Source organism: Pseudophryne corroboree, chromosome 5 (genome assembly GCF_028390025.1).
Source record: "Pseudophryne corroboree isolate aPseCor3 chromosome 5, aPseCor3.hap2, whole genome shotgun sequence".
Lineage (NCBI taxonomy): Eukaryota > Metazoa > Chordata > Amphibia > Anura > Myobatrachidae > Pseudophryne > Pseudophryne corroboree.
The window spans coordinates 647006135-647019957 of NC_086448.1; positions in this window are offsets into that span (position 1 = coordinate 647006135).

Sequence of the window (13823 nt, forward strand, 5' to 3'; positions counted from 1 at the left end):
TCAGCGACAGGGTCTGCCACACGACTGTGGCTGAAATGACTGGTTGGTTTGGGCCCCCACCAAAAAAAGAAGCAATCAATCTCTCCTTGCTCAAACTGGCTGTACAGAGGCAAGATGTCGACCTCATCATCATCCTCCGATTCCTCAGCCCTTTCACTGTGTACATCCCCCTCCTCACAGAGTATTAATTCGTCCCCACTGGAATCCACCATCTCAGGTCCCTGTGTACTTTCTGGAGGCAATTGATGGTGAATGTCTCCACGGAGGAATTGATTATAATTCATTTTGATGAACATCATCTTCTCCACATTTTGTTTAAGTAACCTCGTATGCCGATCACTGACAAGGTGACCGGCTGCACTAAACACTCTTTCGGGAGTACACACTGGAGGGGGGGCAACTTAAATAAAATAAAGCCAGTTTGTGCAAGGGCCTCCAAATTGCCTCTTTTTCCTGCCAGTATACGTACGGACTGTCTGACGTGCCTACTTGGATGCTGTCACTCATATAATCCTCCACCATTCTTTTAATGGTGACAGAATCATATGCAGTGACAGTAGACGACATGTCAGTAATTGTTGGCAGGTCCTTCAGTCTGGACCAGATGTCAGCACTCGCTCCAAACTGCCCTGCATCACCGCCAGCGGGTGGGCTCGGAATTCTTAGCCTTTTCCTCGCAGCCCCAGTTGCGGGAGAATGTGAAGGAGGAGCTGTTGACGGGTCACGTTCCGCTTGAGTTGACAAGTATCTCAACAGCAGGTCTTAGAACCTCTGCAGACTTGTGTCTGCCGGAAAGAGAGATACAACGTAGGCTTTAAACCTAGGATCGAGCACGGTGGCCAAAATGTAGTGCTCTGATTTCAACATATTGACCACCCGTGAATCCTGGTTAAGCGAATTAAGGGCTCCATCCATAAGTTCCACATGCCTAGCGGAATCGCTCCGTTTTAGCTCCTCCTTCAATCTCTCCAGCTGCTTCTGCAAAAGCCTTATGAGGGGAATGACCTGACTCAGGCTAGCAGTGTCTGAACTGACTTCACATGTGGCAAGTTCAAAGGGTTGCAGAACCTTGCACAACGTTGAAATCATTCTCCACTGCGCTTGAGTCAGGTGCATTCCCCCTCCTTTGCCTATATCGTAGGCAGATGTGTAGGCTTGAATGGCCTTTTGCTGCTCCTCCATCCTCTGAAGCATATAGAGGGTTGAATTCCACTTCGTTATCCCCTCTTGCTTCAGATGATGGCGGGGCAGGTTCAGGAGTTTTTGCTGGTGCTCCAGTCTTCGGCACGCGGTGGCTGAATGCCGAAAGTGGCCCGCAATTCTTCGGGCCACCGACAGCATCTCTTGCACGCCCCTGTCATTTTTTTAAAAATTCTGCACCACCAAATTAATTGTATGTACAAAAATAGGATTTTGATAACCTACCGATAAATCCTTTTCTCCTAGTCCGTAGAGGATGCTGGGGACGACATCAAGACCATGGGGTATAGACGGGATCAGACGGGATCCACAGGAGACATGGGCACTCTAAAGACTTTTCATTGGGTGTGAACTGGCTCCTCCCTATATGCCCCTCCTCCAGACCTCAGTTGTAGGAACTGTGCCCAGGGAGACTGACATTTCGAGGAAAGGAATTACTTAACTAGTGGTGAGATATCTACCAACTCACACCCTCAACCATGCCGCACACATGGCATTCAACATAACACATGCCAACAGGCATGAACTAATTGCAGCAACATGCTGAAGCCAAGAAAACACAACTTGTGTAACTGTAATAACTAAACTGCAGGTAAAGTACGCATTGGGACGGGCGCACAGCATCCTCTACAGACTAGCAGAAAAGGATTTACCAATAGGTTATCAAAATCCTATTTTCTCATACGTCCTTGAGCATGCTGGGGATGACATCAAGACCATGGGGTCTATACCAAAGCTCCAGTACAGGCGGGAGAGAGCGGATGACCCTTCAGCACCGATTTACCAAACTTGAGGTCCTCATCGGCCAAGGTGTCAAACTTATAAAATTTTGCAAATGTGTTTGACCCTGACCAAGTAGCTGCTCGGCAAAGTTGTAAAGCCGAGATGCCCCCGGGCAGCCGCCCAGGATGAGCCAACTTTCCTAGTAGAATGGGCCTTCACCGACTTCGGTACCGGCAAGCCTGCCGCAGAATGAGCGTGCTGAATTGTCCCTCTGATCCAGCGCGCAATAGTCTGTTTAGAAGCAGGACACCCAATCTTGTTGGGAGCATACAGGACAAACAGAGCCTCTGTTTTCCATAACCGAGCTGCTCTTGCGACATAAATCTTCAAAGCTCTAACCACATCTAGAGACTGTGACTCAGTGAAAGTGTCAGTAGCTACTGGCACCACAATAGGTTGGTTTATGTGGAAGGACGAAACCACCTTTGGAATAAATTGTTGACGAGTTCTTAACTCTGCCCTATCTTCATGGAACAACTCATACACCCGCCTTGCGGATGCCAAGGCCAAAAGTATCACCACTTTCCAAATGAGAAACTTCAATTCTATCTGATTGAAGGAACTGCAACACCACATTAAGGTCCCATGGTGCCACTGGAGGCACAAATGGAGGCTGGATGTGCAGAACCCCTTTCACGAAGGTCTGAAATTCTGGAAAGGAGGCCAATTGTTTTTGAAAGAAAACTGATAAGGCCGAAATCTGGACCTTGATTAACCCCAATCTAAGACCCGCATCCACACCAGCCTGCAGAAAATGGAGAAAATGTCCCAACTCAAACCCTTCCGTAGGAGCCTTCTTGGATTCACACCAAGACACATATTTTCTCCAAATACGGTGGTAATGTTTAGACGTTACTCCTTTCCTGGCCTGAATAAGAGTGGGGATAACTTCCTTAGGAATACCCTTTCGGGCTAGGATCCGATGCTCAACAGCCATGCCGTCAAACGTATCCACGGTAAGTCTTGATACACACACGGCCCCTGCTGTAGTAGGTCCTCTCGAGGAGGAAGAGGCCGAGGATCTTCTATGAGCAACTCCTGAAGATCTGGATACCAAGCCCTCCTTGGCCAGTCTGGGGCAATGAAGATTGCTCAAACTCTTGTTCTTCTTATTATTTTGAGAACTTTTGGTATCAGAGGAAGTGGAGGGAAAACATATACGGACCGAAACACCCACTGGGTCACCAGTGCATCCACTGCTATTGCTTGAAGGTCTCTCGACCTGGAACAATATTTTCTGAAGCTTCTTGTCTAGACGAGATGAAATCATGTCTACTTGAGGAACTCTCCAATGACTTGTCACCTCTGCGAAGACCTCTTGGTGGAGGCCCCACTCTCCTGGATGGAGATTGTGTCTGCTGAGGAAGTCTGCTTCCCAGTTGTCCACTTCCGAAATGAAAATTGCTGACAGAGCTCTAACATGTCTTTCTGCCCAGAGGAGAATCCTTGTCACCTCTGCCATTGCCGCTCTGTTTTTCATTCCGCCTTGCCTGTTTATGTACGCGACTGCTGTTACATTGGGGGTCATTCCGAGTTGTTCGCTCGTTCCTGATTTTTGCTATACTGCGATTAGTCGCTTACTGCACATGCGCAATGTTCGCAGAGCTCATTCGCTTAGTTATTTTACACAAAAGTTAGGTATTTTACTCACGGCATAACAAAGCTTTTTCATTGCTGTGCTGATTGTAGTGTGCTTGACAGGAAGTGGGTGCTTCTGAGGGGAAACTGGCCGTTTTATGGGAGTGTGCGGAAAAACGCAGGCGTTCGAGTTGCATAACGCAGGAGTGGCTGGAGAAACGGGGGAGTGGTTGGGCAAACGCTGGGTGTGTTTGTGACGTCAAACCAGGAACAAAAAGGACTGAGCTGGTCGCAATGGCTGAGTAAGTCTGGAGTTACTCAGAAACTGCTAAGAAATTTCTATTCGCAATTCTGCTAATCTTTCGTTTGCACTTCTGCTAAGCTAAGATACACTCCCAGAGGGCGGCGGCTTAGCATGTGCAATGCTGCTAAAATCAGCTAGCGAGCGAACAACTCGGAATCACCCCCATTGTCCGACTGGATCTGCACGGGATCTTGAAGATGTACCGCTTGTAGAAGGCCGTTGTAAATGGCTCTCAATTCCAGAACGTTTATGTGAAGGCAGGCTTCCTGACTTGACCATTTTCCTTGGAAGCTTTCCCCCTGTGTGACAGCTCCCCAGCCTCGGAGACTTGCATCCGTGGTTATTAGGACCCAGTCGTGAATCCCAAATTTGCGTCTCTCTAGTAGGTGAGAACTGTGTAGCCACCACAAGAGCGAAATCCTGGCTTTGGGGGACAGGATTATTTTCCGATGCATATGTAGGTGGGATCCGGACCACTTGTCCAAAAGGTCCCACTGGAATACTCTGGCATGAAATCGGCCAAACTGTATGGCCGCGTAGGCCGCTACCATTTTCCCCAACAACCGAATGCATTGATGGATCGACACCGTTGTTGGTTTCAATATTTGTTTGACCATTTTCTGGATTTCCAGAGCCTTTTCCACTGGAACAAATACTCTACGTATTTCTGTGTCCAGAATCATCCCTAAAAAGGACAATCTTGTTGTCGGTTCCAACTGCGACTTTTGAAAATTCATGATCCAACCGTGTTGTTGGAGTATTGACAGGGAGAGTGCGATGTTCTGCACCAACTGTTCCCTGTATCTCGCTTTTATCAGGAGATCGTCCAGATAAGGAATTATATTGACTCCTTTTTAACGAAGGAGGACCATCATCTCCGCCATCACCTTGGTGAATACCCTCGGTGCCGTGGAGAGTCCGAACGGCAACGCCTGGAACTGGTAATGGCAATCCTGTACTGCGAATCTCAGATAAGCTTGGTGAGGAGGATAAATGGGAACATGCAAGTAAGCATCCTTTATATCTACTGACACCATGAAGTCCCCCTCCTCCAGACTGGAAATCACTACCCTCAGGGATTCCATCTTGAACTTGAATCTTTTCAGGTAGAGATTCAGATTTTTCAGGTTTAAAATCGGTCTGACCGAGCCATCCGGCTTCGGAACTACGAAGAGGCTTGAATAAAAACCTTCTCCTTGCTGTGCCAAGGGTACCAGGATAATGACCTGATCCTGACATAATTTTTGAATTGCCGTTGTTACTGCCTCTCTTCCCGGAAGAGAAGCTGGCAAGATCGATTTGAAAAATCGGCATGGGGGGACGTCTTGAAACTCTAGTTTGTACCCATGGGACACTATTTGTAAGACCCATTGGTCCAGGCCAGATTGAATCCAGATTTGGCTGAAAAGTTTCAGACGTGCTCCCACCCGAGCGGACTCCTGCAAGGGAGCCCCAGCGTTATGCTGCAGATTTGGCAGAAGCAGGGGTAATCGGGAGATGCTGCAGACTTCTTTCCTTTTCCCTTTCCCCTACCTGCAAAAAAAGGGGGAACCTTTGGCCTTTTTGTATTTGTTGGGCCGAAAGGACTGCATGTGAGAGTGATGTGTCTTTTTCGCCGGTGTAGGAGCATAAGGCAAGAATGTCGACTTACCTGCGGTAGCCGCCGAGACTAACGCATCCAGCCCATCACCAAACAAGGCCTCACCTTTATACAGGAGAGCCTCCATATTTCTTTTGGAATCTGCATCAGCATTCCACTGGCGAATCCACAACGCCCTCCGAGCCGATACTGCCATGGTAGCGGTTCTTGATCCCAAGAAACCAATATATTTCATGGTTTCTAGTACGTACGCAGCAGCGTCTTTCATATGACCTAACGTTAGGAGTATCTCGCCTCCATCTATTGTGTCAATGTCTAATGACAAGTTTTCTGACCACTTTTCAATAGCACTACTCACCCACGCACAGACAATGGTAGGCCTGAGTAGTGTCCCATTGGCCACATCAATAGATCACCTCACTCACTTGCGGTCTGTCGGCTCCTTAAGTGAAGCCATTCCAGGCGCAGGGAGAAACACCTTTTCTCTTTTATGACAGGGCCCTGTCTAAAATGCGGGGTGACTCACACCTTTTTTGGAAAAAGGTAAGCTGCCTGATATCCTGAGGTGGAGGGAAAATTACATCACTTCTTTACTAAAGTAAACCCTCTCCTTGTGGTAAAAGAGGGTGCTTCGTAACTTCTAACACCTTTATAGCTAAAACATGTTTTGAATGCTTTTTTGCTAACTTAGGACCTATTACCCTGGAATCACTAGTGTCGACACAGGAATCAGAGTCCGTGTCGGTATCAGTTTGTACTACTTGTGCACATTTGTATGTGACCCAGAAAGGTCCCTGTGGATGAAAGGCAGAACTATTAAAAATCACATCTTCAAAAGATTATTTTAATTTTCTGTATGAAAATCAGTCCAACCTCTTACTGATATGATTCACACTATCATGTAACCTTTCACCCAGTCAGGCTCTTGGTGTCATATTACACCTCTGTGTCCCTAACATGTCTCCACAGAGTTCCTTGCCACAGACATGTCACACACGTGCAGAACCACACCACAGACACTCCGGGATTTATAGGGGACAGACCCTCAGTAAAATCTGTCAGAGGGACACAGATAGGATTTTGCCAGTTCACAACCCAGCGCCAGTAACACAATGTCTGTGAACACAAAATGCCCACTGACATTCAGCGCTTTTATAATGTTAATCACACAATTATACAGCACCAAATTCACTGTGGCCCCCATCCTGTTTTGCACCCTGATACTTGTCCAGTAGTGGAGGAGGACCAGTGTTGTCTCTGCAGCCTGAGGAGAGAGAGAAAATGGCGCTGAGCAGTGTGCTGGCTGACTGAGGAGGAAGCTCTACTCTTCAATGGTGTGTTTCTCTTCAGCTTTTATGAGGTAATTTTTTTTTACTGGCGGGGGTAAAACTGTGCCTCAGCAACTTATGCCCCTTATTTATGCCAGTTTCCATAGGTTTCATGCTGCCCAGGGTGCCCCCTCGCGCCCTGCACCCTGCAGTGCCTCTGTATGTGTGGGCAACATGGCGCGCTGCGCTCCCGCCAGCCGCGCGGTACCTTTAGCTGTCACTTTCTTGATTAAAGATCTGTCTTCTAACACTCACCTGTCTTCTGACTTCTGGCTCTGTGAGGGGAGTGACGGCATGCTGTGGGAGTGAGCATCTAGGCACGGCTAGCGTTCAGTTCCCTTCAGGAGCTAATGGTGTTCTGTCAGCCAGAAGCAGAGCCATGAAACTCTTTAGGAAATTGGTTCCTACTTCTGCCCCCTCAGTCCCATGAAGCAGGGAGACTGTTGCCAGCAGTTCTCCCTGAAAATAAAAAACCTAACGTAAGTCTTTTCAGGGAAACTCAGTAGAGCTCCTCAGAGTGCATCCAGTCGACCTGGGCACATTTCTAAAACTGAGGTCTGGAGGAGGGGCATAGAGGGAGGAGCCAGTTCACATCCAATGAAAAGTCTTTAGAGTGCCCATGTCTCCTGCGGATCCCGTCTAATCCTGTCTGTACCCTATGGTCTTGATGTCGTCCCCAGCATCCTCTAGCATGTATGAGAAACATGGGACGTGCTGGAATTTGCCCACATGTAACGCACACACAATATTGGTGGCGTTGTCCGATGTCACAAATCCCCAGGAGAGTCCAATTGGGGTAAGCCAATCTGTGATGATGTTCCTCAGTTTCCGTAAGAGGTTGTCAGCTGTGTGCCTCTTATGAAAAGCGGTGATACAAAGCATAGCCTGCCTAGGAACGAGTTGGCATTTGCGAGATGCTGCTACTGGTGCCGCTGCTGCTGTTCTTGCTGCAGGAGGCAATACATCTACCCAGTGGGCTGTCACAGTCATATAGTCCTGAGTCTGCCCTGCTCCACTTGTCCACATGTCCGTGGTTAAGTGGACAGTGGGTACAACTGCAATTTTTAGGACACTGGTGAGTCTTTTTCTGACGTCTGTGTACATTCTAGGTATCGCCTGCCTAGAGAAGTGGAACCTAGATGGGATTTGGTACCAGGGACACACTACCTCAAGAAATTCTCTAAGTCCCTATGAATTAACGGTGGATACCAGACACACACCAACACAGCTGCCAAGGCCTGAGTTATCCGCTTTGCAGCAGGATGACTGCTGTGATATTTAATCTTCCTCGCAAAGGACTGTTGGACAGTCAATTGCTTACTGGAAGAAGTACAAGTGGTCTTCCGACTTCCCCTCTAGGATGACAATCGATGCCCAGCAGCAACAACAGCAGCGCCAGCAGCAGTAGGCGTTACACTCCAGGATCAATCAGAGGAATCCCAGTTAGGAGAGGACTCGTCAGACTTGCCAGTGACATGGCCTGCAGGACTATTGGCATTCCTGTCTAAGGAGGAAATTGACACTGAGGGAGTTGGTGGTGTGGTTTGCAGGAGCTTGGGTACAAGAGGAAGGGATTTAGTTGTCAGTGGACTGATTCCGCTGTCACCCAAAGTGTTTGAACTTGTCAATGACTTCTGATTAATGCGCTCCAGGTGACGTATAAGGGAGGATGTTCCTAGGTGGTTAACGTCCTTACCCCTACTTACTACAGCTTGACAAAGGCAACACACAGCTTGACACTGTCAGGAATCGACTTACTGCAGCTGCATCTGTCCGCCGGTGCGGCCTCCGTCTGGGGTTCCCATGTCTCGCTGCCACTGGTCACCTTGTCGTCGTATGTCATCCTGGGCTTAGGGACGCTCCTGTTGTCAGCAAGCGTGCATGCACTCCGCGTTCCCGCCGGGCCGTGGCATGGGCGCCGCCATGACAGTTTCCATCAGCTCCTTCGCATCGGCTAATCCGGAAGCTTGGCCGCACCCCCCCATTCACTCCCAGCCAATACCTGCAGACCGGGGGGTATATCAGGAGCAGCAGGGAGAGTCAGTCCTTGCCTTGGACTTCATGTCATTCCTCTGACCTGTGTCACTGGCTCCGTTCTCCAGTTCCTCCGAGTTCCTACTCTGCCTTCCAGTCTGATCCTGCATTGCCGTGGAACCACAAGCACCAGCAACCTGGGTGCTTGTGATTAAGCCTCTTCAGTTCCTCTGTGAATCTACGCTACATACCAGTCTGGTCCTGTACTGCTGTGAAACTACAAGCACCAGCAACCCGGGTACCTGTGATCAAGCTTCACACCTTTACCATCTACAGTGTGCTCCAGCCCTCTGCAGTAGAGACTTTCCTCCAGGTGCATCTCGCTATCTACACCTGCTCACCAGCCTGCAAGCTGCCAGTGTTATTCAACCTGCACTGAGGATTTCAACACTTGTCTCCTGCAACTGTTACCTTGCTTGCTATCTTCACCATCATTCTTGCTGTGTTCCATGATCCAGGAACCATCGGTTTCCACACCGATACATCGATCCCCTGATCAATTGTTCATACCATACAGACTTTGCCATATGATTTTCAACTTCTTACTACTCATTCATTATTGCATATCCTCTGTTACCACCAAGTATTCCTGCTGTCATACTACCTGTTAAAACTGTTCAATAAATAATTTAGCGCACATGCGCAGGAATCCTATCCGGCCTCCTCGTTTTCTCCATCCTATCTCCACTGACCCACTAGCGCCCCCTCCGGGAACACAAACTAGACAGAACCTGACAGACACCTGTTGTCCGCATTTCTGTTAAAATAATTCCACACCGAAGAGGTGATTTTTTTTTTGTAATTTGACCAGGCATGTAAATGGCCATATTCATCCCACGGACAACAGGTGCCTGACTTAAACAAACCACCTCACCATCAGAATCCTCCTTGTCAATTTCCTCCTCAGCGCCAGCAACACCCATATCCTCAACCTGGTGTACTTCAACAGTGACATCTTCAATTTGACTATCAGGAACTGGAGTGTTGGTGCTCCTTCCAGCACTTCCAGGGGGGCGTGCAAATGTTGGAAGGAGCCATCTCTTCCCGTCCAGTGTTGGGAAGGTCAGGCATCGCAACCGACAATTGGACTCTCCTTGGGGATTTGTGATTTAGAAGAACGCACAGTTCTTTGCTGTGCTTTTGCCATCTTAACTCTTTTCAGTTTTCTAGCGGGAGGATGAGTGCTTCCATCCTCATGTGAAGCTGAACCACTAGCCATGAACATAGGCCAGGGCCTCAGCTGTTCCTTGCCACTCCGTGTTGTAAATGGCATATTGGCAAGTTTACGCTTCTCCTCAGACGCTTTTAATTTAGATTTTTAAGTCATTTTACTGAACTTTAGTTTTTTGGATTTTACATGCTCTCTACTATGACATTGGGCATCGGCCTTGGCAGATGTTGATGGCATTGAATCGTCTCTGCCATGACTAGTGGTAGCAGCTTCAGCACTAGGTGGAAATGGATCTTGATCTTTCCCTATTTCACCCTCCACATTTTTGTTCTCCATTTTTTAATGTGTGGAATTATATACCAGTAATATTATTATATCAATAGCAATGGCCTACTGTACTGTACAACTATATACTGTTGGTCACCAAAATGCTGCACTGTACTACTATATATACTGCTCACAAAAATGCAGCACAGATGTGGAATGGATACTTACAGTGACACAGAGCTGCAAGATACAGCAATGGCCTACTGTACAACTATATACTGTTGGTCACCAAAATGCAGCACACTGAGCACAGATATTTGCAGCACACTGAGCACAGATATGGAGCTTTTCAGGCAGAGAACGTAGATATTTGCAGCACACTGAGCACAGATATTTGCAGCACACTGAGCACAGATATGGAGCTTTTCAGGCAGAGAATGTAGCCACGTCCTCTCCATTCAATCTCCAATGCACGAGTGAAAATGGCGGCGACACGCGGCTCTTTATATAGAATACGAATCTCGCGAGAATCCGACAGCGGGATGATGACGTTCGGCCGCGTTAGGGATAACCGAGTAAGGCGGGAAGATCCGAGGCTGCCTCGGACCCGTGTAAAATAGGTGAAGTTCGGGGGGGTTCGGATCTCGACTAACCGATCCCGCTCATCTCTAGTTGTTTGTTTGTTTGTTTATTTATTTATTTATTTATTTATTATCAGTTATTTATATAGCACACACACACACACATATTTCCCAGCACTTTACAGAGAATATTTGGACATTCACATCAGTCCCTGCCCCAGTGCAGCTTATAATCTATATTCCCTACCACATGTCCACGCACAGACATTCACGCTAGGATTAATTTTGTTCTTGGAGCCAATTTACCTACCAGTATATTTTTGGATTTTGGGAGGAAACCGGAGTACCCGGAAAAAAACACATGCAAACAGAGCCGTTTCTTGCGGCGGGCGAGGCGTGCATTCGCACCAGGAGACCACCGTGGCTCTTGGTGGCACTCTTGGTGCCCCCTCCTCCTCGTCATTACCACTCCGCGGGGGGGGGGGGGGGGGCGGAGATTTATGTAATGACGCGTTTTCGTTGTAACATCACAATGCAAACGCATCATTGCACGAAACTCCGCCCCCGAGGCGGAGTACTAATGACGGGGAGGAGGGGGGGCCAGGACACAGGCGGACGGGCAGGCAAGCCAGGAGGAAGGAGATGATGACTGGTGCAGGCCGATGAGCCGCAGTGTAAGGCAGGAAGTGGGATGGAAGAGGACAGCTGGCCGGTGGATGCCACTGCAAACGTAAGCATAACACAGGGCCGGTGCTAGGGTGTTTGGCGCCCTCCTGCAAACTATAAATTTGCGCCCATACTTTACAAAGGGATAGCGCACATAACGGCCCCTGTAGCAGTGAATGTATAAACATAATGCTCCCTGTAGAAGTGCCGCTTACACTTGTAACGCCCCCTGTACCAGTGACGCTTTCACACGTAACGCCCCCTGTACCAGTGACGCTTTAACACGTAACGCCCCCTGTACCAGTGACGCTTTCACACGTAACGCCCCCTGTACCAGTGATGCTTACACACGTAACGCCCCCTGTACCAGTGACGCTTTCACACGTAACGCCCCCTGTACCAGTGACGCTTTCACACGTAACGCCCCCTGTACCAGTGACGCTTTCACACGTAACGCTCCCTGTACCAGTGATGCTTACACACGTAACGCCCCCTGTACCAGTGACGTTTTCACACGTAATGCCCCCTGTACCAGTGACGCTTTCACACGTAACTCCCCCTGTACCAGTGATGCTTACACACGTAACGCACCCTGTACCAGTGACGCTTTCACACGTAATGCCCCCTGTACCAGTGACGCTTTCACACGTAACACCCCCTGTACCAGTGACGCTTACACACGTAATGCCCCCTGTACCAGTGCCACTTTCACACGTAACGCCCCCTGTACTAGTGACGCTTACACACGTAACGCCCCCTGTACCAGTGATGCTTTCACACGTAACGCCCCCTGTACCAGTGATGCTTACACACGTAACGCCCCCTGTACCAGTGACGCTTTCACACGTAATGCCCCCTGTACCATTGACACTTTCACACGTAACGCCCCCTGTACCAGTGACGCTTACACACGTAACGCCCCTGTACCAGTGACGCTTACACACGTAACCATAACTCACTTCAAACCATAATATATTTATAAAATGGTAGTATTTTATTTTGATAGTTTATCAGTATAATTCAGAGACGGATTGGGGACTAAAAGTGGCCCTGGAAATATTTCTGGAAGTGGCCTCACATGGGCGGCACCAAATCAACTGTAGGCGGAGCCAACACCAGAGTAGGCAGAATTACTACATCACTATACCTGGAGAAACTGTATGTTTGTATGGGGAAGATAACATAACAGGATAACAATTTAAATACAACCCTCTGCATTTAAGTAAGGGAAGAATTTGTTAACTTTTTCGGGAAAGGTTACATTTCCCCCATCATTTACAACAAAAAGACCTTAAAAAAACAATCCTGATATTACACCCAACAGTTTATGTAAAAAACTTAAGGAAGAAATATAACGACACAAATCAAGTGAATAATTTTAAACCATGCATTTGTCTTACTTTTTCACTTATTTCCTTTATTTTAAAATATTTTTCTTAGTAATTACAATTTTGGGTGATACACCCTTTTAAAATGGCTTTATTAAGGGTTACGTTTTAACTAATGGAGAATATCTATACATCAATAAAAAATTCAAACAATAGCAATTAGTGGTGAAATTCCACCGCGTTACTCTGCGGGGTAAATTTACTAAAATGGGAGTTCTATTTAAGATGGGATGTTATGTTACGAAACCCGGGTTTCGCGATCTCGGATTCATAAAGCCTTCACCACAGATTTCTGGTTGGAGATATATCTCTTCACAATTCTGATTGTGATCACCTGATTGTAAAATCCTCACATCAACTGAAATATGTGTTTATATAAGATTGTTATATCATTTTACTGAATTTTTAGTAATTTGTACCAAAGACGAATGTTTAGGTCGCAAATGTCGTCGGTTTGTGTATGAATAAAAACTTTTAAACATAGTTATTCTAAAGGCGTATTGGCTCCCACTAGAACCATTTTCCTTTTCATATATATGTATATATATATATTATATATATTTATATATATATATTATATATATATACATACATTCTTTCCATATTAAAAAAAAATATTGCCTTTGAAGGTGAACATAAGAAAAAAAATGATATATATATTGTGACAAGAACACTGGGATAGTGTTTGAGGGCAGGTATGTTTGTCCCAGGTTCTTGTCTTACATGTTTTAGAAAATGAAAACTTCTAGGAAAATGCTTTTGTTTTGTTAGAACCTTTTCAGTTTGCTGGAAAAGCTGGATAAGGGCCCTGAAAGAGAGATAGGGCGAGTTCTAGACATTGGGCTAATCAGGGCTTTCAGCTGTGCAAGAGTCTTATAGGGCTTCTAGCCTGATTAATGTGTGCAGACTGCCTGGGAAGACTG